This window comes from Pongo abelii, chromosome 8, assembly GCF_028885655.2.
Source record: "Pongo abelii isolate AG06213 chromosome 8, NHGRI_mPonAbe1-v2.0_pri, whole genome shotgun sequence".
NCBI lineage: Eukaryota > Metazoa > Chordata > Mammalia > Primates > Hominidae > Pongo > Pongo abelii.
In genome coordinates, this window is record NC_071993.2 from 131147910 (window position 1) to 131173275 (window position 25366).

The window sequence follows — 25366 nt, forward strand, 5'->3', positions numbered from 1 at the left end:
CAGAGGGGCCATTTGCACATTCCAGAGCAACTGGCTGCACTTAGCACTGTGCTGGGCATGCAGCCCCATCTGAGTGACAAGACAATCGCACTCCAGACTCCACATCCTGCACTTAATGCTGTGAACACCAGGACTGCTGCAAGCGGCATACTTCCAAACTCCCTTAAAAGTCTCTTTGGGGATCACAAAGAAGAGATTAGGAACATTTTTCAGAGCATGAAGCCCAGATATTTATCATCCATGGATATTTTCTGGCCAGTGATTCACATTCACATCATTCGTGGAAATCTCTGGCATCTACTGCACTTATTCAGACTAATTTGCTCAGTAATTAGTGCGGGCGCACTTCTGTCCTGCTTCCTAAGACGTGCAATCCAGTTGGGCATGGAAGCCGCTAGAACAGAAGCTCAGATCCAAACTGAAGCACTTGAGAGATCACGCTGTTGAAACCTCTCACCTCCCAGATAAGGACCAGGAGCAGGCCATCTGCCCCAAACCGAGGCTGACTTTCAAGACTGATAAACAGGGAAGTTGGAGACTTCTTCTGCATGTTGGGCAATTAAGCTTATAACTGGAAGTCTGAGCCCTCAACTACCTTCAGAAACAGATTTAGAAACAGACGGTTTTTGTTTTTTTGGTTTTTTTGAGACGGAGTGTTGCTCTGTCACCCAGCCTGGAGTGTAGTGGCGTGATCTCAGCTCACTGCAACCTCCACCTCCTGGGTTCAAGCGATTCTCCTGCCTCAGCCTCCCAAATAGCTGGATTACAGGCGCCCACCACCACGCCCAGCTAATTTTTGTATTTTTAGTAGAGACGGGGTTTCACCATGTTGGCCAGGCTGGTCTCGAACACCTGATCTCATGATCTGCTGGCCTCGGCCTTCCAAAGTGCTGGGATTACAGGCGTGAGCCACTGCGCCTGGCCTGGAAACAGAAGTGAATATCATTTCCCCCAAGTAGAGTTGGGTTTTCAAGTTTCATTAAAGGTTGTGTCTGAGGGCGCAAAGTGAAAATGATACATTGAGGCAATTATCCAGATACTTAATGTCAAATTACCAGAATCTTTGCCTTAATTAGTGAAATAACTGAAGCAAAAAATGAGCATATGGCTAATTCCGGGAATAGCTGGCTCGAGCTCCCACCTGCTCCGGGGGTCAGAGGCAGAGCCAAGGGATGGTGAAGCCAGTCCCCACGCTGCAGTGGTTTACGTGCTGACCACTCGGGAGCACAATGGCGGTTACCAGGACATGGGTTGTCTAGACAGCTGGGGTTCTCATCCTGGCTCCACGGCCTGACACTTAGCCCACCTCAGTTCCTTATCTGAAAAATTGGGATGGTGTGACAATATGTAGTGTAATGGAGCCCCAGGGAGGACTGAGATGCTCCATGGGCAGCACCAAGCAAGGACAGGGCACCTGGGAGGTGCTGGAATCGTTGGCAGTGCTCCTCATCATGGTAACCATCATTGTCACTGTTATTCCTGTTTCCACCTGCTCTTTAGCTTTTTAGCCGATGGGCCGGGTACATGTCCGGTCTGGTCTGTGTCACACACTTCCACATTTTATTCCAGCGTCTCCTGGAGGGCTGGCTTGCTGAAATGCATCCGAAATGAATTACTTTGCTGTCTATTGCAATAACTAGTCCTTCATATTCAAATCCAGAAAAAGATCAAAACACATATATTTTAATGTCTTCTAAGTCCGTTGTGAAAAGCATCCCTATGCTCTTATTAAAAATTCTGCTTTCATCACCTGCCTTAATATCCCTGTTCTTGAATTTAAAAAAAGAAGTCAGAAAGACAGAGGAAAACAGTTATTTTTAAAGTAAGACCTTGTCTTGTGAATAACTGTAAAATGTTCTATTTTAATAAACACAAATTTTCAAACAATAAAAAGGGGATCATTTTTACTTTAGAATGTTCCGCCTTATGGTATTTTGGGCCCTAAGTATACAAAGAAAGCATACAAGGAGATAATCCAAGCTAGAAAGTATCAGAACATGCTTTAGCATGTCTCTGTCTGGGCTAAGCTGGGGTCAGATGTGAATCAGACAAGACTAGGCAGGATGAGAACGGCCTCTCAGGTGAAGAGGACAGTCTCTTGTCTCTGCACAGACATCTATCGGCTTAGCATCCCTCCCCAGAGGCCTCTCCCAAGGAGGAGTTCTATGCTGCTAGGCAAAGTTGCAAACTCCCACAGATCCACATCCCGTTTGAGTTCCTACATCCTGTAGTCCTCCTGAATATAAAGAGGATGGGTTCAACTGACTTCTGCAGGCTCAGCTCTAGTACAAATCAGTGCCATACAGGTCATAAATATAGCCAGAAAATTCAAGAGTCTTGCAAAGTTCAAGTTAGTCCCTGTTGTTTGGCGGACCCCCCCACCATTGGTGATATGGCACAGATGGAAATGGGGCAGAGGCACCAAGAACAGAGGAATATTGCAAGAATCATCGGGGCCAGGCTCAGGGAATTTGGGACAGGGAGTCCAGGGTCTCTGGCAAGTCTCTGAGTCATCAAGATGAGTGAGCCTCAAAGGCCGCACAGAGGAGAACCACGAACAAGCAGTGCCGGGTGCAGGGCTCGTGGCCTGGGGAAGGCTGAACAGGGATGGATAGTTTACGGTTTCACAGTTTTAAAAATTTGAGTCACTGACTTTAAACAGGTGAGGCAGAGCAGGGGACCCAGAAAACAGGAACGGTGCTCCTCCAAGAGCCCCTGCCATAGGACACCTGGGCAGAGGCCAGCCTGAGCCTGGACCTTCCCAGTCAGCCAGCTTATCCCTCGAGAAAGGACGCAGATTTCTCTCTCATTGCCTGCCTTTAACATTTCTGCACTCCAGGCCCGACCAAACCAGATTATCCATTAGGTTCCATGACATGTGGAATATAATGAGGGCAAAGAAGCCACCCCAAGATGGGAGTTCCCCTGAATCTAAGGTGCCACTGTGCCTCCCTTTAGCTGTAGGACTTTGGACAAGTGGTCCCGCCCATTTCCTGGGGACATGCAGAAAATGGTGATGTCCCCCCCCCCAGCATGTTGTCAGGAACAAATGATATAGCCTGGCTGTGTGAGTGCTTTGTAGAGAGCACACAAAGGACAGGATTTTTCTTTGCAGTGGAAAGTAGTTGCAGTATTGTCCAAGAAACAGTTTCTGGAAAAAAAAGAAAAATCTGCACTTACAGATCTAGAGTAAAAACACAGTGTAGGTCTGAGGTTCCTAGCCAGTCCCAAGCCAGAGGCCCCTCTGGGAATCTCTCTCAAGGGAAACGCATATGCCCACCTACAGGGATGTCACTTCGGGAAGGTCAACACAAAGGCCATATTTGACCATCAGATTTAGGGGGCATGCTCCAAATGAACCCATTCAATAAAGTGTTTTTTGTTTTGTTTTGTTTTTGTTTTGACACTGAGTGTCGCTCTATCACCAGGCTGGAGTGCAGGGGCTCCATCTCGGCTCACTGCAACCTCTGCCTCCTGGGTTCAAGAGATTCTCCTGCCTCAGCCTCCTGAGTGGCTGGGACTAAAGGTGCACGCCACCATGCCCAGCTGATTTTTTTTTTTTTAAGCAGAAACGGGGTTTCACCATGTTGGCCAGGATGGTCTTGATCTCTTGACCTCGTGATCTGTCTGCCCGGGGCCTCCTAAAGTGCTGGGATTACAGGAGTGAGCCATTGTGCCCGGCCCTCAATAAAGATTATTAAAGCCCTACTCTGTGTCAGGCCCAAGTGTAGAGCCCTGGGATGCAGCAGTAAACAAAACAAGTCTCTGTTCAGCTGCATCTCGCAGGCTGGTGGGGAGGCTTCCAGAACCCAATGAAGAAGAGGGCAGATGACCTCAGACGGGCTGAGCGCCATGGATAAGAACCTGCCGACCCACTACCCAGCTCACCTGCAAGTCCCTGCCTGCCACAGCCTCCGTAGGCTGCCCTTCATGGCACTGTCTGCGGGGTCTCCTCCAGAAACAGCGGAGCAAAGGCAGGAGGCAGAAATAAAACCTAATTTGCTTTCTGGGCCACATTCCTGTAGCTTAGTATTTGGCGGTGCTCTCTACCCCACTGGGGTAAAGAATTCAATTTGATTTGATTTGATTTGATTCTAATTTAAAGGCAGAGTTCTCACCCTGACCAGCAGCAAGGCCATGTCCCACTTGTGTGAGATGCAGTGCAGCCCAGGGTGAGACGTGCTCAGCTCTCTCTTCCTAGCCCAGAGCGTTAGAGAAGATTCTCATTTTCTAAAGGCACTACCTGGAGGTAACTGGCAGTTTCCTTCTTTGGGCAAGGTACCCAAGGAGATGGACAGGCCAGCCAGAGCCCAACGGACCCATCACAGGTTGCCTTGTGGCCATCTGTAGCGCCAGGTGTGCCATCAGCCTGAAACCCTGCTCCCACGTGAGCCAAACAAGGGGCCACAGCCGGGGCTTCTCTCCTCTCCTCCAACTCCCTGGCACTCTGAGTCGAAGTCCAGCAAGAAAGTGCCTCAGAGCAGCCCTGCCCAACAAAAACAGAGTGTGAGCCCATACCTTGGTTAAATGTTCCAGGTGAAGTTAATTTTCACGTAGTTCAACTCGAATAGACCCAAACTAACCACTTCAACATGTAGTCAGTATAAAAGTTATTAATTAAAAATTTGCATTTTTTTCATACTAAGTCTTCAAATTCCAGTGTGTATTTTACACTTAGGTCCATCTCAATTTGGATGCTACATTTTCATCTGAAGTACCTTAGCTGTATCTAGATTTCATAAGACTTAGAGTCGGAAAAGGAATTATGGACCCAAGCTGTTCCAAACATTCTTAAAAGTTTTCTAATAACTGAATTAAGTATCTGCTTTTAAATTTAAATTAGTTAAAATTAAATGAGATGTAAAATTTCCATTCTTCGGCCGTCCTAGTCACATTTCAAGCATGACCCTGTGGAGCAGGAGACACAGAGCTTGTCCAGCTCCTCAGAGAGCCTCCTGCACGAGGCTGCTCAGGCCAGGAGCTCCTGGAGCGTGAGATCTGTTTCTTATTTCCTCCATTCCTCTCCTTACCCAGCCTCCCATCAAAAGGCCCTGGGAAGTCACTGCTTCCCCAAATTGAGTAAAACTCACCTAAGGCATTTGTTACAAACAGCTTCCAAGCCCTGCCCCAGATTTACTGAATCTACTTGGGGTAGGGAAGACAGCTGGGCAATAACCTGGCCACAGGTTTTCCTTCCTTCCAAGTCTCCTTTATCCAGCCACTGCCACTGTTGTGAGTTACAAATTTGACAGAGCCAGGGCAGGACACACACCCCAGCTGGGGCTCTGCTGCTCAGGGACAGAGCCCCAGCTTCTTCTACTTCCTGCGTGGTTGGGGAGACTCTTCTTCTACTTCCTGCGTGGTTGGGGAGACTAGCACACCTGCATTCAGCATTCTCGTGAGCATGCAGGAGGCTCAGTAAACGTCAGCTGCCTCTTCCCACTGCTCTGGACCCCTCATCACACCAAACAACAGCTTTTGGCACAAGGAAAGCTCTTTCTCCATCTAGAACACCGGGTTGGAAGTCCAGAGGGTGGGTGCAGAACCAGTTGGTTCTGAGACTAGACTGATCTACAAATGAAAACCTTTCTTGACTGAGCCATTAAATGGTGGCAGCTCTCAAGCCCTCCCAAGAGAAAACCCAGGCCACGTACCAGGCCAGCCACTTTCATCTCAAAGATGAGCCTGGAGGCTTTGCTTCATTGCATGCAGACACCCAAAGCATGGAGACTAAAATGCTGAATTCTGGGCTCTTCTCAGAGACCAGCCAACCCCATCCCCAAGTTCAGAAACAGACTGGCTTCCAGTGAAATGTGACCACGTGGGCAGAACCCCAGGAGGGACAGGGGCATCTTTCTGGGGCATCCCAGAAGCCTTCTCTCTTCCAGTGCACCCATTCAATGTAAAAAGTGCCAGCTGTTATCCCCCGGGGTCTTCTCTTTTTGGGAAATTGGGCAGAGGACAAAAGGGAGTCAGTCTCACCTTACATTTTTTCCGGGCTCTTATTTCATCTTTCCAGAGACTCATACGCTGCTGATGGGAATGGTAAATGCGTACAATTGCTTGGAACACTGGCATTATCTACTGAAGCTGGGCATACTCATTCCCAAAGACCACAATTCCACTCCTAGCTACGTGCCCAACAGAAAGGCATCCATATGCTGATCAAAAGACATGAACTAGAACGCTGATTGTACTATTTGCAGGGCCAAAAACTGGAAATCACACAGTGTCTACCCACAGTAGAACGGATAAATACAATTCAGCTGTGAAAATGGACAAGCTTCACCAGGGAAGAATCTCACAGATGTAGCACTGAGCAAAAGACCCAGATACAAAGGAGAACCACACACGATTCCAGTTAGAGACAACACAAAACAGGCCAAACACCTAGGCTGCGGAAGTCAGGATAGTGGTTTCCCTTGCATGGGGGCTGAGAGGTGGTTAATGACCAGAACAGAGCCCAGGGGTCCTGGGGTGCTGTCTGTATACCTGATCTAGGTACTGTTGCATAGGTGAGTTCTGTTTGTGAAAATCCATCAAGCAGCACACTTAGGATAGATGCTCTTTAATGCATGAAGGTTATACTCCAATTCCTTAAAAGTTCACCAAAAAAGAAAGCTAGATACATGGTGGTAAGTTTCTGCCCCATCAGAAACCAAGGAAGAGGCAAAGGGCACAGCAGCCATTCGACAGGCGCATGAATGAGCCAATGCAGGCTGGTCCTTGCGCCTTGAAGGCGAATGTTCTCCCATCAGACGACGCCCATTTCCTTTCAGAGGCGCCAAACCAAAGCTCCTCTGTTCGTGCATTTTAAAATGGTTAACAGAGCTCATAACCACTTAGGGCTTATTTTACGACCCGCCTCTCAGTCAGACAGCTAATGACCTCCAGTTGCCAGGTTTGATGGGTTTCCAGGGTCTTAAATGGCTCCTCCCGGGTGGACTAGGCCAGGAGGCTGTAGATCCTCCCCAGCCACATCCCGGGCCTGCTCAGCTTGGCAGCAACCTACGGGCTAGGCACACACAGGGCAGGGGAGAGGTCTCAAATGGGGGCTTTAAAAGAGATATTTTCCACATAGTGTTTTTAGCCTCTTTCCATAGAAGACTTTCTCAGGGCAGAAGTGGGTGTGATCGGCGCAAGCTCAAGTCACTCCTGCTGCACCCCCAGGGAAGGTAGCTTGCTCTCCCTCCCGGGATCTTTCCACTTCATCTCTGCAGGGCCAGTGCCCCCCCGGCTGGGAAAGACACCAAATCCTTGCACTGATGCCATTAGACAGTTTCTACTTGGCAAGTTGCTTCAAGAATTTCTCAAATCTCTCAGTAGAGACAAAATCAGCAAGTCCCTGGAACCCTGGAGGCAGTGAGCAGGAGACACTAAACAGTGTGCCACCCGACTGCAGAGGGCACAATTCGGGTGGCAGGTAGGGGCGGGGGCCTGGGTGGGAGCATCGCCCAGTTGTGATCATCAATCCAGTCTCTAGAAACAAGGATTCTAGCACATTTTAAGCCTTAAAATGAGACCTCACTGGGTACTTACATAACTTCCCCCTGCACTCCCAACACCTTCGCCATGTCTGCAGTCTCTGCCTCCTCTCCCTCCCTGCAGCTTCCTCCATTATGACCTGGAGCTCTCCAATGCAGCCCACGCCTCTGCTAGACCGGGCTCACGGCATCAGCAAACTCGCTCACAGACCACTTCCCGTTCCTGTCCCCAGCTCATCACAACTGAAATTAAATGATCCTTTGCCTAAGTGTTTCCACCTCATTCACCTCCTAGACTCTAACCTTCATGAGGACAGGACTTGGGCATGTCTCACTCGCCATTGCCTCCCAGCAGCCAGAGCTGACTTTCCTTCTGAACGCAGCTGTGCTAGGCAGGGGGGGTGCAGTGTGTGGACAAGACAGACAGGCTCCCAGCCCCGGCGGAGTTAATGATGTTTTGCACGGAGGACTGTTTCAGCACGTTCCTCTTTTCATGTTTCTGTTTCTCTTTTGTGTATCAAGATTTTTCCCCTAATACTTTTAAACCAGATTTATTATTCAAGTTCTCTCAGACTCCCACATCAGGTAACACAAATATTGTGAAGTTTTTTCCTATTATTTTGCTTTTGAAAGTGAAAACAATGACTGTGGATAGCTTAATGGGGAAAATAAATAAAGCCAGCTTTTGCTTAAACATGGAGGTGCTATGTTTGTTATTTGCTGAATAAGTTAAGAACAGGCTGTGCATCCCCATGGTGGGGAGGGTACAATCCCAGACACCCAGGAACAGCACAGACCTCCCTCCACACATCTGAGGCTCCACGGGAGCAGCTTTGGCCTCCAGCACTGCGGGCTTCCTGCCCTGCCTGTCTCCCCAGCCAGGAGGTATAAAGGATGGTTTCTTTCTTTCTTCAAGTGTCACAGCCTATTCAGGCCCATCGACTTGTGACAATGAGAGGAGAGCACAGCGTCCCGGCTCCCTTTGAGCTCACATCTCCAGTGACCTCTGTACAAACCGAGGACAAAGGGAGGAAAATCTAGCGGCGGTGCACAGTCACTCCCCCGGGACGCTGCTCGTAAGAGATCTGACTTGGGCAGCTCTCTCCTGATGTATTCTGAGCACAGCATCCACCCCCCACACTCCCTTCCAATAAAAAAGTAACTTTAATGCTCATTCAAGAACCCCTCTTCCAATTTAAAACCTGAAAAGTCCTGGCTCTCCTTGGCTAGAACCTCCCCTGTCTTTGGCAGCCGGCCCTGGATGCTCCTCTCTCCCTCTCCACTGGCAAAGGGGAAAGGGCAAATCTGAGTCTGGGCCAGCCTGCAGGGAGGGAACAAAGAGTCAGCACAAAGGAGTCCCGGGCCCTTCCAAGCCTCTTGCTCCAGGGAGAGATGCTTCCTGGGAGAGATTTTATTTCCTTACCAAGATGCCCCCCTCAACTTTCCAAGGTGGCATTCTCCGGGATCCAGAATAACAAGGATGACCTACAGTGGCCCCTAAAATCCTAGACTGTCTCCAGGAGCTTTTTACTCCACTGGGAGGGGCAGAGCTCACAGAGAGAGGACATCAGGGATGAAAAGCTAGGGGAGATGGGCTGCCCCTCTCTCGGGACTGAGCCACAGAGTCACGACAGACACACACATTAACCACACAGAGGTACTGGAGAGCCACTGGTGATTTTTACAGTGAAAAATTTTTACAGTGAAAAATCACCAGGATGTGAGGCTTATACACACACATAATGTAGATGGGTTTTGTATTCCGGTTTTCTCTTCTCAAAGCTGAGCTGTCAAGTCAGTGAGTTTCATTGGAGAATGTTGGTCCTTTTCCCTGTCTGTTCTGAAGAGCCTAGCAGTAGACTGTCCCAGATTCCCGATGCGTGGAGACTGAGAAAGCCACATGAAATTTCCCCAGCAGACCAGGCTGATGGCTCCATGAGTTAGTTGATTCAGCTCAGAGGGCATTTCCTAAGCGTGTGCTTGGGTCAGGCCTCCAGCCAGACCCCTCCCAGCACACCAAGGTGATTCAGCTGCAGCCCGTGCCCCTAGGGAGTTCACAATTCACACAAGTTGCTATAAATCACATTGGTCTAGGATCAGCATCCTACAAGATCCCAGAGCCAGCTCCAAGGACGTGGACCCATGGTCAATCACACAGGGCCCTTTGCTCAGAAACACCCTATACAGGATGTATTGTTCTGCTTTCCCTATTTTTAAATTCTTAATTTTTTTTTTTTTTTTTTTTTTTTTTGAGACAGAGTCTCGTTCTGTCGCCCAGGCTGGAGTGCAGTGGCACGATCTCGGCTCACTGCAAGCTCCGCCTTCAGGGTTCACACCATTCTCCTGCTTCAGCCTCCCGAGGAGCTGGGACTACAGGCGCCCACCACCACGCCTGGCTAATTTTTTGTATTTTTAGTAGAGACGGGGTTTCACCGTGTTAGCCAGGATGGTCTCAATCTCCTGACCTTGTGATCCGCCTGCCTCAGCCTCCCAAAGTGCTGGGATTACAGGCATGAGCCACCGCGCCTGGCCAATTCTTAATAATTTTTAATATGCATTTCATGTTGCACTGCATCTTGCAAATTATATAGACGGTCCTGGAGATACCTAAAAAGTTTTCTTATCAGGATTAAAGGAGAGTGAGAACACACCCAGAGTGCTGTTCTCATTCCTGGTATATGTTAGAGCCAAAGAACAGATACTTAGAGAATGGCATTCCGCCTCAGGTTTAAAGCTCATCTTGGGTTTGAGCAGAGACCTTTCCTGGGGCATGTCAGAATGACAATCAGAATCTTACATTCTATACCAGGGATGAGGATAGCAAAGGCTGTTTCCATGAGCCTGTTTATCATAAGTCCGATCTTGAACAGTATCTTCTCTAATGCAGCTCTGCCTGATGATTTAAAAATATGGGGCCCTTTAATTCATCACACTAATGTGATTACACATTCATCCCCAGAGTCCAGACCATCCCCGAGGCACTCAAGCAGAGGCCTTGTCTGTCAAATTTACGAGCCGAGGCTTACACTCTTTCAGCCCCTTTAAATGGGAAAATCTTTACCTTAGTTGAGTGATGAGCTCTGTCCACCACCTAAAGAGAAAATTAGGCCCTCCAACCAGTGCCCTGCTCTGTTAGTTTCTGCAACTCATCCCCAAGCCTGCGCAGTTTAAATGCCATTTACAAACAAGCTTAATTTTAACCTTCCTTTGTGGAGAATGCAAAATCAATTAAGTATATGCTGATAATGCCCTCGCATCTCGTTCCGGTGGCATCTCACAATTAATGCTGCCCATGAGGCCGAGCGTGAGCAGCTCGCACAGTCCTCTGGTTATTACGAGCCTCACTCGGCTCTGGAGTTGAGCGCAGAGGGAGGCAAGGCACAGCTCACTACATGGGGATTCTCTCTCTTTATAAAATCAGCTTGTAGATGGTTTAATTAAAATACACCAGAGCATAATTCAATTGGAATTGAGGCTCCCATCAAACCAAACTAGGCTGCAGAAATTTTACCAACCTTAAAAGCACCTACAAGGGGCAAGGTATAAATTTCATTTGGATGTTGCTTGGGCATTTCTAGCTCTACAGGTAGAATTGTTTTCACCAATAAAACCACCTGCACTCAGAAATGGAAGGGACACGGCAGATCTCACACAAGCTTCTTGCATTGCAGGTAGAGAAACAGAGACTCAGAGAAGTCAGGATAGCCCCAGGGCACAGAGCAGTCACTGTGCAGGCCTGAGCCAAGGAGGGAGCCCGGCAAGGTAAGAACAAGCAGTCTCTGACTTCACGCTGCCTATATTCCAGGCCCAACTCTATCATCCAGCTGCAGGAATGTGGGCAGGGTGAACTCCTCCGAACTCAGTTCTTACATCTGTAAAATGGGGATGTTAACTGTATCTACCTCAAAGGTTGCTGAGTGTACGAAATGAAATAAAATAGATAAAACCTAAAGCATGCTAAGTACTCAATGCAGCTTGGTTTCCATTATCAGAGCTCCAGCTCCCCTGGTCTGTCCTATGAACCAAACTACTGTCTAAGGTTCTTTATCTCTGAGAATCTCTCAGATCTGGGGTAGAAGTTTACCTGTGTGCACGCATCAGAGACGATGCACCCATAGAGTGCCATGTGGACCTGTGGAACCTGTGAAATTCATCCTCCAGTATTTGTTGAACTTATGGAAACGAATTTTAATTGATTGTCAATTGGAAGGGATTGAAACATCCTCTAAAAGACAAACAACAATGCTAAAGCTTATGAAATTCTAAAATGCTTCTAAAATGCTGTAGATCCCTAGGTTTGATAAGAAAAATAAGGTCTGCAGCTCAGTTAATGGTACTGTACCAGTGTCAGTTTCCTGGCTTTGATCACGTCTGAGGGTTGCATAAGATGTTCTCCCTGTGGGAAGCTGGGTGAAGGGTACACAGGGACTCTGTACTATTTTTGCAACTTCTTGTGAGTCTGAAATTATTTCAAAATAAAAAGTTAAAATAAAAGTATGAAGCAGCATATAGGAGTGCCAACAGATTATGGGGACTCTGAACAAGCGTTCAGCATATCAATACAGCCACAGCTTCCTGGTGTGGGCCTCACATGACTTGGGAAGAGATGCTGAATGAACAACTGGAATGACTCTAAACCAAACTACTCAGAAAAAAATATTTCTCTTATCTTTCCATTTATTAAAATGCAGAAAAATTTATGTTTGTCCACCATTTAAAAATTAGTCAACAACATAAAATGGAGATGTATATTACTGTCACAAGTACTGATCAGTATTTATTGGGGAAACTTTGCAATGTGACAAAGGATCACTCTTAAGGATGTCTGGGGAGACCAGAAATAGATTTAAAGTTTATGAAAATAACTGATAGACACAATCCGTTGAGGCCCTACTGTGTGTCAGGTTGACCAGCTGGTGTCTTGGGTGTGGTTTCCACAAGAAAGCCTGGCATTAACACGTCATTAACAAGGACGGACTCCATGTGGTATGGAGCAGTCCAGGAGTAGACAAGGTTCATTGTCCTGATGCAGGACCTGGGAGGCCAGAGTGCTGCTCCATGGAGACCATGGTTACCCAGGTTAACAGCAGGACCTGGGATGGAGAGGCAGCCTGGGGCCCACTCCCTCGCAGGTAGGGAGGTGGCTGCAACAAGAGGACAACCAACAGCAGGGCCCTCAAGAAACAGAGGTTCTTACTGACGAGGGGACAGAAAGAGCTGGAGGCAGCACCAGGAGGGAGGAAGAACTTCCCCTTAAGAGGGCTCAAATCCTGAGCAAGGGCCAGGTCTCTGTCACAGCCAGGGCCGGAAAGCAATGCTTAAAGAAGAGGCCAAACCAGCAAACAGTTTTCCATGCCTCATCCCCCTCCAAAGGGTTCCTGCTCCAGGACCTAGGCTGCATGGAACTGTCACCAAATTCAAGTTAACGGCCTGTGTTCACCTTTGGGCATTCACAGTCCTATTTCGGTCTTGTTTTTATGAGTGTGGTTTCAGCTGCCCACCCCAAGACGTCCCCCCTCGAGCATATGCTTACATAAAAATAACTCTGCCTCCCCAGCCAAGCCCTTAGTGAGAGGACAGGGACACTGGGGTTTTACTTTGTTTTTTGCTAGCCCTGTTTTCTGAAACTCTGCAGCAGCTGCAGGCCAGTGAGCATCGGACAGGTGTTCTTTACCCGGAGATGGGATGGGGAGAAGGCAGAGCTGCAGATGTCAGTGCAGAGGATACAGAAGAGAAGAAGATCAACCCAGGCGTCCAATAAATGAAGTCTCTTTCTCCCGAGCATAAATGAATCCCATCCCATCAACAGGTTCTCCCCTTGGGGTCCTGGCACTGACTGTTCCCTCCTTCCAAGCATCACACAGCAGCACCCTCTGACCATTCAAGAATCAACGGAGATGTCACCTTCGTGGAAAGGCCTTTCCCGCCCACCAGCTGGTCACTCCAGCACATGGCCCTTATGCCTGTCTATTCTCTGATATTTGCGACCTTGTCTGCTGCCTGTCTCTCTCGATGAGGATATGCCGTCTGCTGCCTGTCTCTCTCGATGAGGATATGCCCTCTCCATGAGGATATGCCCTCTGTGAGCACTGGGATCCTGTGTGTCTAACTCACTGCTAGATCCCCAGCTCCTAGGACAGCATGGGGTACACAGCAGGGCCTCAATAAAGAGTTCTTTTCACTGGAGAGTGACTCTCAAGAGGATGTGCAGAGCCTGTTAGAAGAGTTGAAGACATCGAAGGGCCAGGCTCCCAAATGTTCTTCTTGATCAAAGCTGAAGGACTGGGGCAAGTCACTGACTTCTGCAGGTCTCTGTTTCCCCAGCTATAAACAGACAATCTGAAAGACACTCACCATCCCTGCACTATGGGTCAAAGTTTTCATTATTCACTATACTCTTGCCTGTTTTCCTTTCACCCATCTGTCTGTCCATCAGTCCAATCATTCTTTCCCATGGACTAGGCCCTGGGGATGCCACCTTGAATAAGACACATTTCCTGTTCTGAAGGGACAGATAACCTTCCAGTGGCAGAGACAGAAGGGAGGCAATTCTGCGCTGGCCAGCTATCTGTCAAAGGAGACTCCTGGGCCACAGCCCGGGCCACTGTGGGGATGAGAATGGGGTCCTTCCCCAAGAGAAAAACAGATCTAAAATTCCACCACTGCTACCAAGTGATGAACAACGTGTGTTAGTTACAATCAGGGAATCTGAACATGAAACTCAAAGACAGTCACAAAGTCTCATCACAGATTGAGGACAAATGAGGCTCATTCCTGAGACCGCTGTGCTAATTATCTGTCCCTTATCTTTGCCATAGGAGAACTGGAAATTCTCATTAGAAGAATGATTACAATCACTGCTAAGTTCCCTTGGTGTTTCTTAGCTAAAGAGCTTAACGAATCCAGGTCCATGCATGCACACACATGCACGCATGCACACACATGCACGCATGCACACACACACAAATGCCCAGCATCCATCCCCAGAGATTTGATGTAACAGAGCTGATGTAGGACCAAAGTGTGTGCATTTCTTTCAATAAGCTCCATGGGGGTTGCAAAGCGGCGCCCCTGATTTACAGCAAGAGAGTTTCTGCCGAGTTTACTTCTTATTACAGCTGTAAAGGTGCTTTAGAATATCAGTGATAACAATGAGATAGATATCCATGAGGATTTTAATAGAACTTTCCTAAGCACAGAGAACACTCCAGCCACAAAACACTTTTATCTACCTCATCAGAGCTAAATGGTGCCTGGAAACATAAACGCTGGAAGGACCAGCCTGAGGACACAGCCGCCCCGTGGGACCACACCCCCAGGCCATGCAAGAAACCTGGCCCAGGGAGATCTCCCGGCCTGGCCTCCACATATTTCTTTCAATGCTTTCACCCAGTGTACACTTGAAAAAATAACTTCCTAATGTATCCTGGAGTCACAATTACAGCCCCTTGCTTATGGGCTTGGCCAGATCAGATAAAATTTCATTCTCTAAATTGGTTCCTAATTTAATTATTCCCCGGATAAGCAGCTGGGCCGCCCATCACTGCAGGGGAGAAAGAACTAGAAAGATGCTGGCGCCACAAGTTGCAGTTCTTATTTGGCTGCTGGTGGATGGGGAGATGTTCTGGTTCTTGGACATCAGATGGACATTGGATGGACAGACAGATGGGTGAAAGGAAAACAGGCAAGAGTACATTGGATAACTGAAAACCTTGACCCATAATCACACAAAAGAGGGCAAGCTAACCACTGTCTGTTCACCCAACCCACCTTAATCTGCTACCCCAGGCCAGTCAAGAAGGCAACCTGGGGTTTTAGTAAGAGTTTAGGAAGAACATTTGGAGTAATTGGATTGTAACTCCAAAAACCTGTATTCAATCCTGTCTCTTTATGCATGGCCTCTCTGGCCCTCAGCTTCCCCATCTATAAAAAGGGGCTGAACCACGTTCGCCTGAAGGCCTTTCCAGCTCTAAAATTCAGACAATTCAGTATCTCAGCCAGGATCGCTGACAGGGGGATCGGGATCCCATCTAAGAAGAAAGCCTTTTCTAGGGCCAGGGAAAGAGCATTGTTTAAAAAAGGAATCTTAGTATTAGAAGAAAGTGAAAACATCTCATAAAACATAACCCTAGAAACGGAAACACATGTCCACACCCAAAGAAGCTTGTACACAAACGTTTATGGCCACCTCATTCATAAGAGCCAAAGGTGGAGACCACCCAAGTGTCTATCAATGGACAAATGGATCCATGAAACTGTGGTCTATCCATACAATGGAATATTATTCAGCCACGAAAAGCAAGGAAACACTGACGCATGCCACAGCATGGATGAACCATGAAGGTTACACAGAGTGAAAGAAGCCAGTCACAAAAGACCTCATTCTATGTGATTCTGCTCATACGAAAGTCCACAAGAGAGGAACTGGATTGGACAGAGACAGGAAGTAGATTTGTGGTTGCTCAAGGCTGAAGGGTACATGTGGGGGAATGGGGAGATAAAGGGGTGATAGCTAAGGGATACAAGATTTCTTTCTGAGATAAAAAAAGTTCTAAAATTAGCTGTGGTAGTGGTTGCACATATCTGTCAATATACTAAAAAACATGGAATTGTATAATTCGGGTGAATTTTATGGTGTGTGACTTATATTTCAGTAAAGCTGTTAAAGAAGAATAGATTGAACAGGTTTTTCAAAAGTCTGCTTTAGGATTTTTTTTTAATAAATCAGTTGAGAACTTTGAAAGATACACATGCATGGCTTTCAACACTTCTGCAGCTTCCTAAGTGATCCAGTGGGTGACTTTCAGTGAGCAAGTCTTCTCAGCCTTCCACAAACCAAAAAAACTGCTGACTCAAAAGGGGGCAGGCCTGCATTTTTCTATTGACTTGTTTCCATTTTAACGGCCAAAAGCAAATTTATTTTCTACCACTCAAATGGCAACTGAAGCTTCATCTTCTTTTCAATACATCATTTTTCTTCTCTGAGCCAAATTTTATACAATGAAAAAGATCCCTGGATTTTCAATTGTCGATAGGTGAGCAAATGATTTTTTCTTTTTCTTTTTTTTTTCTTTTTTTTGCCTGGAAGATGTTTCTGAGGAGGAGCTCACAGTCACCCAGCTCCCACTCTTCTCTTCTGCACATCTCCTCATATCTAATTTCTCATAGAAACTGCTATCAAGTGGGTATAAATAGCTTTTCAAAGTTAGGACGACACAAAATGTCAGGCTGATACTGTTCTCGTTAGTCGGAGCGTGCTTTCTTCCCCCTCATTTATTCCCAGTAATAACTTTCTTAGGCAAGTTCAGCATGTCCTAAAAGCAGCTATTTCCTCTGACTTTCACTATAATGCACTTGGATCACTGACCTGATGCGGCATGGGACTCGGCCTTTCTGGAACATATTTTCTTTATTAAAAACTGTGACGGATGATGAGAGAGGATCACGCCACCGTGGGTCAGGCTGGAGATGACCACAGGCGAGGAAGTGGTAAGCCTCCACAGTTCAACACACCCAGAGCTCAGAGGAAGACGGTCCCTCCCAAGGCTCACGGTTTCTAAGCCCACACAATGTTTCTGAGAGGGTGTCCAGGCAGAGAGATGTCAGACACTCTGAGGCTCAGGAGGCTGCACCATTGCAAGGCAGAGCTAGGGAAGAAAAGACAGAAGGGTCCCCGCTGCTCCAAGGAGTCCAATCCTGAGGCATCAGTGTTCAGTGGGACAGAGGAGGAGCTGACCCTCCCAAGGGCAGGGGCCATGTGCTGGCTGTGAAGCAAGGACAAAGGAAGCCCTTGGTACCTGCCTCTTGGGGAGTCACAGCTGAGGGCCCAGGACCCTCCTGGCTGTCTTCTCATCTGTCCTTCATCCTATTATGAGACAAGAGGGAGGTTGCCAGTTGGGGGCCCACCTGCATTCGGTCCTCCCCTGCAGGCCAGCTGACCTCCACGGCCCAGCCTTCTCCATTAGAACCTCTGGGCCAGAAGGTGTCCACTGAAGGCTGCCCAGAGAGCCTTAGGAACAAGCTCCCCCATACCAGGGGCAAATGGCCTGCCCAGCTCCTGCTGCCCCACCAAGCCCCCCACTACCGAGAACGGGCCGAGGCCAGACCAGAGACGACATCCCACCCACAGTAAGGGATTAACAAATCACCTGGGTTGTCCTTCATAGAAAAATTAAAGCTAAACAGCCCCCAGGAATCCAGTGGAGGAAGACACCACACAGAGGCCTTCACAGTTCACCTCTGAACTGGACATGAGAACTTCCTGCTCCCTCCAGCAGACCACAGAAAGGGCACTAAAACTCCCGAACATCTTCCTAGAGCAACAGCAACTCCGAAGTCAAGTGTCTGGTTACGTGACACAGAGGTCAGCCAGCTGCAGCCAAATCCCCACCTGGAGGTCCATGAAACCAACAACAGAGAAGCCAGGCCCCTGATGATACCAACAAGATCTCGGCCAAAACTCCTCCACCCCAGCGCCCTGGGCTGCTGCAGCTACCAGGCAGAACCATCAGAAGTGTGTGGAGAGAAATGCAAGCCCTCGGCCCACACTCCCCGGGGCAACCCTGCTTTCTTGTAATCCTGGTGGTTCCTTCCATGCACAAAGCAAACAGGGTTTGGTGTGTACATTTGGAAGACTCTTTACATACACAGGTTCACAAAGCAGATAAAATTAATCCTCAGTAGACCCATAGTCTGATTTGGGGTTTGGAAATTATAGTCCCTAAAAATACATGCCAGGACATACTTTATATTTTTAATGCAAATATTTACATTCCAAACAAAGGAGCATGGAACTTGAAGCCAAGCTATTTATACCAGCTATAAGAAACACCAGCAGCCTCCACATTTCTCGCCTGAGTAGACGGCTCCGCTTATATTCCTGAAACAACAACCAAATTTCCATAACATTTTCCCCTAAGGCTCTCAAGACACAAAAAACTGGGGTCACTACGTTTTAATAGCCCCAAAACCTAATGCCAGGAAATCCAAGGTTATTCCATTAGACTCTCGACTCCTTGGGAAATTGAGTGACAAGTGTGAGCTCTCCTGTACCACACTATCAAACTTAGGGTTCACATAAAACCTCCAGGAGAAACTAGCCTTTGGAAGAATCATTTTTAATTGATGCATTAATGCAACACATGGCAGTCACTGGCCACTAAGTGAGAGTCCAGCTACATGGATGTGCCGTGAGCCCCAGACACCCTCCTCCTGAGAAGAGGCTCATCAGTGTGGGAGAGCAGACTGCACCCAGGAAACTAGAGCCCAGCACAGTGTGGGACAGAGTCAAGATTGAGAAATACAATAGAGGAAAACTGCAGAAGCTCAGAGGAGGAAGGCTCCACACCTGGATGGGGGAGGGAGGTACGGGGAGGAGATAGCAAGAATGACTGGCAAACGCTTCCTGAAGGCAGTGGGGGTTGGAGGGGGGGGTTGATGATGAAGTAGGCAGATGTGGGGGCTCCCCCTCTCCAGTGGCCGGTGGACCCAAGTGCAGCAGGTCCAGGCCCAGCTGGCCAGGCGTCTCGTTGCGAAGACAGAGCCAGGTCTGGTAGAAGCACAGGCCCTGTGGGGGGCTGGGACCAAGAGAGAGGAGGCGGAGAAGCTTCTCCAGGCCCAGGCTAGGAGTCAACCACTACCTCAGCAACCTGTGAATTGCGTTCAAGTTAGAATGTGACCTTGAGATCCATGGCTCACCATTATCTCAATCATGCTCTGCCAACAAGTAGGAAAGAGATGTTCTTGAATTTAAAGCCAGATTATTTCCTAGAGCAGACAACAACACCTATTTGACACACTGTGGCCACCTCTACCAAGTACGTACCTAACAGATGCCATTGACCACCCTCTAACCATGGGCCGGGCACGGAGCCCAGCACATCATATTCCTTGCCACGGGGCGACTCTTCCCCACCACTCCAGATGTTTCCTTCCATGAGGAGGAAGCTCCCCCTGTGTAACTTTCCTGTTGTCTATACCTGGTGGTTTCTACACCATCCCAGGAATATGGAAGGAGGGCCTGGACATGACAGCCCAGCCCTGCTTTTCCTCATGGGAAGGAGGCCCTTTGCCCTGCTGGGAGAGGCTCCTCCAGCTCCGCAGGCGATGGGGTGGGCGGGTCTGCCTGACCGCCCCTGTTCCCCACTTCCTTGCCCACTGGTTCAGCCACATTCTCCAACAACAGCTGCAGTCGGGAACGGCCATCGCATGCGGATTTCCACCTGCCTTCCTCCTCCTCCTCTATCTCTTCATAGGTTTAGACCTCGCCCAGAAAAAAGTGGTTCCATGTGGGGAGCTCCCCTGAACCCTGAATTGTGCTATTTCAAATACTCAAGCCACCCAACCAGGTAGAGATCATTAACCCCATTTTACAGATGGGGAAACCCAGATGCAAGCTAAGCCACTTGTCCAGAGTCACAGTAATGGGACGAAGCAGCACTGCATGAACTTGAACCTGAGTCAGCGTGGATCCCAGGATCAACCTACTACCTGCCCTGCCCCACCCAGTGCCTATGAGATCTAACACCTGGGCTAAAAGAGTGTCCATGTCATGGGCGCCAAACATTTGGCTGACAAGAAACGTGAAGGTACAGGTGAACTTACCGCCATCAGCATGAGTGAGCTGCCAGGGGTTACAAAAGGGAACACAGCTGCCCAGACCGCTTTCGTGGAAGGGTAAGATGATACATCTTACACCTCTCTCGACCTCTTAGACTCTGAAATGCAGGCTCTGGCCTCCTAGCAAAGGTGCCATGGGCCCAGTCCCTCGGGACAGCTACCTACAGGGACACAGAAAAGCAAAAGCAGGACAGAACCTCCCTGAGATAGATCCAGGGCCACCCTGGGAGGGATGGGATTGCCACTTCTCCTTGTATGCCTTCCCCCTTGGTGGCCACACCACTATCTTTTTGACCACAGGGAGCAAAAGGGTCTGGCAGGGGCGTATTCCATTTCAAGAGAAAATGCTAAGCCACCAAGTTCCAGCCTATTGTCAGAAAAACATAATTGTGCCTGGCCTGTATCTAATTATTTGCCCATGTTGGGGTATTTTCCAGGCACCTGGGTGCCTGGGCTGTCTGTTTCAATATTTTTACCACAAATGCAATTCTGGAAAGTGTCCAAGTTTCCATTATAATGATACCCTCTACTTTTGAGGATCTGCCAACCTTACTTTCTTCAGAGATCTAAAAGGCCTGGGCCACGATAAGTTCTAGAAATGTAAAACAGGCATCAGGGAGAGCCTGCCGAAGCCAGGAGCCCCCCCCCCCTCAGACCCCCTCTGGGCTCTTTTAAGCTGAGAGTGGGGCGAGATGTAACATTCACAAGCGAGCTACACCAGCACAGTTCCACCTAGAGCCGCGTGGTCTCCTCTCTCTGGTTAATTGTATCAAATATGGGCACAGCCGAGCTGCTCCACAGCCTGGCTGCAAGGTCAGCTGAAGGGTCTTGAAGGGTAGCTGTTTACCAGTGTTCTCCTCACACAGAGGAGGAGACAGAGTCCAGAGAGTGAAGCCACTACCCTAAGGAAACCTAGCTGGAGCCAAGGCTTGCAGGGACTCCTGCCTATATCCTTTGAGGTAGAATATACTGGAATCAAATATGGAGACATGCATGGTTAGGAGCTCCGGGGCTGAAGAATATCACCCGAGCCAGTGTTTACTGAGCACTTACTGGATGCCAGGCACTGTGCCAAGCACTGGCAGGTATTAATTCTTTGAAAAGACACCCGCCCTCAAGCCAGGGGGCGAAGTCTTCCCAGAACACTCCAATCTCAAAGTCGCTACCCCGGGCTCCTGCTGCACTTTGCCAAGCCCCGTAAGGTGCCTGTCAACGGCGTTATATAACTTTGACTTGCACGAGCTCCACCTCGCCCACTGATCTGAGTGCTGTGCTGTGTGCTGAGCGCTGACTCTCTGCCCCCATGCACCTGGCCCAGGGTTGCAGGGCAGAAATGCTGCAGGTCCTGCTGCAGACAGTCTCCTTTCCTCTCCATCCCTTTGGAAATCAGCGAAGATGAGAAACTGCTTCCCACTTGCCACCTCCCCACAACTTAACCACTTGCTGATTCACGCCGCCTCCTCCTTCTGGAGCCACAGTTGTTCTTCTCCCCTCACCCCCTTATTTCCCTCCTGCCTCCACCATCATTCCCAATCCCTCCTCCTGCACATCCGGATGGCTGAGAGCTTGGTGTGTGTCATCTCCAACAGCTTCCCAGCCCTCTAAAGGACACAAAGGGATACACCTGTGTGACCTGCCTAGCAGAGGGCCAGCTTCAAACCTATAGGGACACACGCAGCACGTGATAGGTCTTGCGATGAACTGTCTTCCTCCCCAACTCCTATACTTACAATTTAAAAAATCTATGTTGGCCCAAATGGACACAAATCCTTTCTCCTTCCTGGACACTCCTAACTAGACACTTAGACTGGAACACTAATTAGATAACTGTTCCCTTTATGCTCCATCTCCTGCTGTGGAGACACAGGTCTATACATAAATCATTTTGTCCCAGTGCTTTATTTGAAAGGAAAAACTATCTCAGTAAAGAAATCAGACCCTCATACTGGAGGCCAATAAAGAAATGCCTTGAGCAGTGGAAACACTCAGTCTCCCAACACTTAGCCAGCTAAGTGCAAACATGATCTCCTCATTCACAGCACAGGAACAGAGTGACCCTTTGAAGTAACTTAATCTCATACCTGAGCATCCCCTTTATTTACAGACCAGAAGGGGAGGGAGGCTGCGTGATTCTCACCAGCGACTGAGTCACTTCCAAATCACAAGCTGCTAAAGAGACGTCCGCTGGCTGATTGCTCAGATCAATGACACTCCCAAGTCAGCTACCACTTTTAAAAACAGTCTCTGCTTTTAGAATTTAGACGACTCTTCTTTCATACAAATGCGCTCCAAAGGGCATCTCTGCAATCCTGGGCCTGCTGAGGCCCTAGGAACGGGGACAGGGCCTGAACGTGTAGATGGGAAAAATGAGAGCTGCCAATTACAGGGAGTGTCCACTCCTCTGGGAGTTTCTAAGAGGCTTCAGCCCAGTACAGTGGAGATGAAGGAGCTGGCCAAGAGCTGGAGATCAGAGACCCCCTGACTTTCCACTTACTGGCTATGTGACCTTGGGCAAGTCACTCCCAACTTAATATCATACCTGAGCATCCCCTGCTCAGGGGGTGGGTGCCTCTCACCCACTGCTCTGAAATTCAATGTCCACATCTGGAAAAGGAGACTCTGCACACTCCCCTGAGTCCACCCTCCACTCCCCCACCCCTGCTCCCAAGCCTTGCTTTGCATCACCACCCTTCTGGGCTCTTATAGCAGCTTCTGGACCATTTTTGTCTGTCTACACAGCCAATTCCGCTTGTCCCCATCCCATGAGGGCTGGGACCCTGTCTGTCCTAGCCCTGCCAAATCATCCCAGAGGCTCAGCTGTAGGATCTATTTGGTGAAAGGAATTATATGAAAAGGTTCATGCAGATGACTTTCTACATCATGAGAATTCATTCAACAGCTGCTGAATGAACACATGGCACATGAGTACATGAAGGAGCTCTGCCCGCCTCACCTCCAGCCTAGGGACCTGGCCGCAGGCATAATGGGCAGCCATCAGTTCTTAGTCCCTGGGCCCACAATGGGTGTGGCTCCTGTGCCCTGCTCTCTGATGCAGTGACACCCTTCCCAGTAGATAAGCACCGGGCCAGATGGCAAGCTGCAGATATCCTGGAAGGGCACTCACCCCTAACCCTCTAACATACTTCTAGAATTTGAGCCCACATTTAAATACCCAGGCTGGAGAATCCTCTCGAAAATTCACAAGACCTGTCGACTCTGTTTTCCCCCCAACTGACTGGAGCTGAGTTGAGTCTGTCCCCTGTAGATGGGCATGTGCTCACCTGTTCAGGACAGCCCTGGGGTCTCCCTCTTCTCCCCAGCCCCCTCCACTAGCAGGGGACCTTCCAGCCGAACTCGAAATGGCTTGGACTACTACAATCCAGCACTAATCTACAGCTTCCCCTACTGCAGACTCCTGGGGCCCAGCTAGTTAACTTGGAGTTTCTTGTCTGCCGTTTCTCAAGACACCAAATAAGTAGAATCTGCTTCCCATTTTACCAACATTTCCCCGAACACTTCTTCTTGACGAAGGAATTAATCTTCTCTCTTCCAGGCATGTGAAAAATCAAATGCTTCTGATATCTCACCTTTCCCAGCCAGGGGCAGCAGCAACCAGGGATGACAAAGTTGTGGAAGGAAACTGCAGCCCTCACAGCAGCCACGGTGACTGTGCTGGGTCCCTGGCCAGGACAGTGGCTCAGACATGGAGAGCTTTGATTGTCCCAGAAAAGCAAGGCACACATGTGACCACTGTGGGCCAACCTGCCTGCCACCCCCCTGGACAATATTCTGGATGAATTATCCCTGCATGCTTCACCTACAAGCCAGCTCACTGCAATCATCCAATGCCCAGAGGACAGAGCCGCAAAGACAGGGTTGGACTTCTGCAGAGGGCCCCTGAGCTGGCTCTCCTCGGGAGCTGGACTTTGGAGGGAAGCCCAGACCTGCAGCTCCACCTCCAGCTCACCTATGTGCCCACAGGAAGGCCATAACAAGCCACTTTACCTCGCCACCTCAGTGTGCCCATCTAGGAGGTGGCAAGAAAGAAAATCTTCTGACAGTTTCTCAGGAACTTGGGGGAGAAAAACTTGTTTGGAAAAACCTATCTACTTACAAGGCATTTTTATTCCTATACTACTTTGAATAAAATCATATATGATCTATGTATGTCTTTATGTATCAATCAAGAGATCCTAGTTCAACATTCAGTTTGTAAAATTAGTAAGTGCCATGTTCTGGAAGGGAGGGTTCCTGATTTTGCAAGGTTGCTGGTCGTGGGAGGAGGAGCAGGAAAGCGGGGGATGGATAGTGGTCCAGGAAGGTCCAAGGAGGGTCCCCGAGAAACGCTGAGCAAATCTCTAGGCCTCAGTTTACTTCAGGGCCCCTCAGGGGGGTGCAGATGCCCTCCGAGGCCTTTCTGCCCCAACACTGGGTGGCTACCCTAACCCACCGAGGCATCCCACAACACTCAGGAATTGCAGCTGATAAACAGGGGCTGGGGGCACTGCTAGGGCGCCCAGAGGCAAGGTGAGCCCGTTTGCTCAGCCTCACTGACCGGCTTGTCACATCCTTCTGCGGAGCATCCCGGAGCCACACTTCATTCCCGACAACTCGGTACCATTAACTTACCCAACGTGAACAAGGCGAAAGCGCCCAGCTGTCACAGCGGCTCCGCGCACGCAGGCAGACGAAGAAGGGCCTCAGCCCCCAGGAGCTGGTCCCAGCCCCCAGCCTGGCAGCCTCCTTCGCGGACTTCCCTACACTGGGCGCGGATCTCCAGCCGCCAGCAGCCGGCAACCCAGCCCCAGCCTTCCTCCTCTATACCCGCGGTCCCAGCCGCGCCGGCCGGCCCCGGGCGCAGAGCGGGCGGGCAACGTGGACACCCGGACCGCGACGGGGCGGTCAAGCAGCTGTGCCCAGGACCCAGGCGGCTCCGAAGCCTCAACACGCACACACTCGGGCGCACGCCGGCCAATCGGTTGCCTGGAGGAGTCGGGAAGGTGCTTCCACGGCTCTTCATTCATTCATTCTCCCAAAGGCAAGGTTCTCTTCGCCCCGGCGCCTCTATCCTGCCATCCCAGGGTGCCAATTGCTCCACAGCCCGCCACCCAGCCACCCACAGCCACCGCGTCCTATCTCCCGGCACACACAACCCAACAGACTCGCATTACATCTCCACCGCCAGCGTTGCCTCCGCGCCCCGGCCGCTGCCGCCCAGCTCCCCAGCTTCGCCGCCCCGCAGCCCCGGCTCCCCGCCTCTGGCC

The 25366-nt window shown here is 49.4% G+C and overlaps 1 protein-coding gene across 9 annotated transcripts in view; it reads right to left on the bottom strand.

The window, feature by feature from the left end:
• The window catches only part of CHST15 (carbohydrate sulfotransferase 15), an 89387-nt gene that overhangs the window by 61268 nt on the left and 2753 nt on the right, over positions 1 to 25366 (bottom strand). Inside the window, exon 1 of one of the 9 annotated variants that reach the window (XM_054523006.2) lies at positions 24732 to 25357. The exons of the other annotated variants lie outside the window; for them this stretch is intronic. The gene's annotated coding sequence lies outside the window, so the exon portion shown is untranslated. Of the gene's footprint in view, positions 1 to 24731; positions 25358 to 25366 lie in introns of those variants that run through there. 9 annotated transcript variants of the gene reach the window in all.